Consider the following 4,083-nt stretch of genomic DNA (forward strand, 5'->3'; position numbering starts at 1 on the left):
GTGTGCTTCAGTTGGTGCCTCGGGTCGGGGGGGGGGGCTGCTCCTGGGGGCCAGGGCATCCAGGAGGCCCAGAGGGGCCCCTACCCCCCACGGCACCGACCACCAGGTCTGCACACAGGACCGGGGACGCCGGGCACATATGCCTGGCTTGGCGTTGGCTGATTGCGTACACCAGACAGGACCCCACCCCTAATGGTTGCTTCTCCAGGGCTGCCCCGGGAGCCCTGTCTCGCCCGGTGCGCTCTGGCCCTCGCTGGGCCCTCAGGAGGCAGGCGGCCCCTTCCTGGCCCCCTCCGGCCCTGCCTGGTGAGATAGACGGACCCTCGGCTCCTCCTCTCACAGCCACGTCCAGGGCTTTGCGCGGAGTGAGGCCTCGTCTGCCCCACGGCTGTGGGCAGGCGTGTGTGTGCATGTGCGTGTGTGAGCGTGTGACCCGTGTGTGAGCGTGTGACCCGTGTGTGAGCATGTGACCCGTGTGTGAGCGTGTGGCCCATGTGCGGGCGTGTGGCCCGTGTGTGAGCGTGTGGCCCGTGTGTGAGTGTGTGACCCATGTGTGAGCGTGTGGCCCGTGTGTGAGCATGTGACCCGTGTGTGAGCATGTGACACGTGTGTGAGCGTGTGGCCCGTGTGTGAGCATGTGGCCCATGTGCGGGCGTGTGGCCCGTGTGTGAGCGTGTGACCCATGTGTGAGCATGTGACCCGTGTGTGAGCATGTGACCCGTGTGTGAGCGTGTGGCCCGTGCATGAGCGTGTGGCCCGTGTGTGAGCGTGTGGCCCGTGTGTGAGCGTGCACCACGAAACAGACCTCATTACGATTGAAAACTCCTGCTCTTTGAAAGACAGTTACCAATTGGTCAGCCCCGGGCTGGCCGAAAACTGCAAAATGCGTGTCCAGAACATACAAGGAACGCCTGCAAGTCGGTAAAGGCGCGGTGAACAACTCGATTAAAAATGGGGGGGCGACTGGCCAGCAAGCCCGTGAAAGGGTGTTCTGTGACATGGTCATCTGACAGTGCACCGCACGCACACGCACACGCACACGCACGCGGCAGGGACGGCTCGGAGGGTTGGCCGGAATGTGGGCGGCTGGGACCCTCCTGCGTTGCTGGGGGCCTGGGAGCTCGGGCGGCCGCTCTGGCAAACAAAGTCACACAATGAAGGGAAGTCCCTGCTCGACCCGCAGCTCCCCCGGGAGGCAGGGACGCGGCAGGAGGCCCCCACGGAGACCCCACAAGCAGAGCCGTGGGTTCATGCAGGAGCCCAAGGACGGCCCACAGCAGAGTCTGAAATCTCACGACTCAGGTTCTCACCCATTCCTGCTTTGGGTTGGTCACCGGGTGGCTGTGCCCCGCTCCACGCCCTCTCACGCCGGACCCGGGGCGACGGGCGGCTGTCGCCTCAGAGATGCCATGCGTCCTGCGGGGGGGGGGGGGGGTCCCCCTGCCCGGTGTCTGAACCCTCAGAGTGAAATAAAAGTCACCTGCCTCCTGGCAGCCACGGGCGCCGAGGGGTGCAATGCCCCGTGCGACCAGGAGGGGGCGCCAGCATGCTTGTGAACCGCAAGGCTGGTTTCAGGAGAAAACCCCTTAACAGACACAGAAGACACACCTGGGAAAGGTGCCCGCGTGTGTGTGTGTGTGTGTGTGTGTGTGTGTGTGTGAGAAAGCAAACGAAGACGAAGGAAACATGCTTAACATGTTAAGGGGTATTTGTCCCCCCCAATTCAGCCAACATTAGATTCAGGCTGGGCTTTCAGCAGCCTGTGGGGTCCTGGGGGTTCTCCCAACACGAAGGGACAGACGTGGAAAGAGGGGGCGCTGCCTGAGCTCCCGACACCGACTCTCCAGGCGAAGGGGAGCCCAGGGCGCACGGCCGTGACTGGCACCCGGAACCAGGTCGGGTCGGTAACACGGTAACGAGGAAACAACGGCTCTCGCTTACCCAGGAAACACCGAGTAGATATGATATCAGAGCCCGGGCCACGCAGCTCAGCTGACGGGAGCCTCGTCCCGATACTCCAAGGCTGGGGGTTCGATCCCCAGTCAGGGCACGTACAAGACTCAGCCAATGAAAGCACACACGAGTGGAACAAATCGATCTCTCTCTGATCAATCAATCAATAAAAAGAAACTATAGCCCTGGCCAGTGTGGCTCAGTGGGCAGAGTGTTGGCCTGTGGACTGAAGGGCCCCGGGTTTGATTCCCGGTCAAGGGCACAGGCTCCATCCCCAGTGTGGGGCGTGCAGGAGGCAGCCGATCCATGGTTCTCTCTCATCATGGATGTTTCTCTCTCTTTCCCTCTCTTCCTCTCTGAAGTTAATTCAAAAATATGTATTTTTTTAAAGAAACTGTAACAGGACATCACCTCTGTTGGGCGCCGTATGTGCTGAGCCAGCTCAGCCAGGTTCGGGAGCCTGAGAGGGGGCGATGGAGGATTGAGAAAAGACAGACGAGAGAAGAAAGCTGGGTCTAGTGGGACGCTGTCCTCCCTGACGGAGAGCCTCTCTGGTGGAGAGACAGCGCCCGGCCTGCAAGCCGAGTCTTCATTTTATAACCAGATTCCAGGAGGCACAGTCAGGGCGTGGTCAGATGTTTACAACATTCTCGCGGGTTTCGAATCCACTCAATCACATGCACCTGATCGAGCTTTGTTTACTCGCTGCCCCTCCCGCCGCCCACATCACTCAGCCACGTGGGCCCACAGGTTCGGACCATGAGGTCAGGCTCACAGCCACAGCCGTTGGCTATAACTGTGCTGGGACCTGCACGTGGCTTTGCCACGAGAGGGGATCGTGCCCGCTCATTAGCCCCAGGCTTGAACCTGTCCCCTCACCAGAGCAGCCGCGAAGCCTCCCTAGAACACAGCACGGAACACGTCCCAGGCCGTGCCTCGGGGCTGCGGGGAGAGGTGAGCCGCTGCCAACGGCCGGTTCCCTGTTGAAAAGGAAGGTCGGCCTCGCAAATGGCTGCCTCGCCCGGGACGCGCCTTTCCCACAGCGAGTGCCCTCCCTGCAGCCGCACGTGGAGGCGAAGGGCCGAGGAGAATCGAGAGTGTTCAGACTCCGGGCGCGGGGGCTCGGTGTGGGGACGGGCAGACGGGCAGGGGGGACAGACCCCACGCTCCACAGCGCCTGCGCGGGAAGCGGGGAGGGCCTCGGTCACTGCGGCCGCGCCAGGGCGCTCTCAGCGCAGAAATCCACGCCACCCTCCGCCTGCACCGGGGCCAGGGCCAGGCTGTCCCCCGGAACCTGATCCAGTGTGACCGGGGTCCTCATGAGAAGAGGGACCAGGACACAGGCACCCACAGAGGGACCCTGTGGGGACCCGGGAGGAGACGGCGCCCACACGCCCGGGAGAGGCCTCGGCTCCAGCCTCCAGGACGGGCAGTGCGTGTCCAGGGTTCCAGCCGCCCAGCTCAGGCCACGAGGACGCTCGCGAACGACCATCTTGAGGGGCCGGCCCCCATCTTCACTTCACAGATGGCGAAACCGGCTGAAACCGGCCACCGGCCAGGGTGTCACAGGGCTGGGCCCGCAGCACCCACCACGTGGCGCGTCTGCCGGAGACGCTGTGCCCGTCTGGGCGAGGGGTGGGGCACGGGGACCTGGCCAGGCACTGCCCCCCCTCAGAGCACCCACTTTGTCCCGCCCGGAGCACCTCCGAGCCCTGGGTTCCCGCTCCCCCAGCTCGGGAAGCCCGGCCCCTGAGACAGCCCCGCTGCCGCCCGGTCTTGTCCTGTAGCCGCGTGGCCCCCACAGCCGACGCCCCTCCTGCATTATCGATCGTTTGGGCCTTTCACCCCCTATCTCCTCGCACGGCAGCAGCTTATTTAACAAGGCCCAGAGCTCGCGGCCAGGAGGGAGGGGCCCCTCAGTGGCCGGGGACCAGCGGTGTCCTCTCATCTCAGCGCCCCCAGGCCTGCACCCAGCCCGGCGCCCCCAGGTCTGCACCCAGCCCAGCACCCCCAGGTCTGCACCCAGCCCGGCACCCCCAGGCCTGTACCCCCAGCCCAGCGCCCCCAGGCCTGTACCCCCAGCCCAGCGTCCCCACGTCTGCACCCAGCCCAGCACCCCCAGGTCTGTAC

This window comes from Myotis yumanensis, unplaced genomic scaffold (assembly GCF_028538775.1).
Source record: "Myotis yumanensis isolate MYYU_CA2020_CCGP unplaced genomic scaffold, mMyoYum1.0.hap1 SCAF_10, whole genome shotgun sequence".
In the NCBI taxonomy this organism is placed as follows: domain Eukaryota; kingdom Metazoa; phylum Chordata; class Mammalia; order Chiroptera; family Vespertilionidae; genus Myotis; species Myotis yumanensis.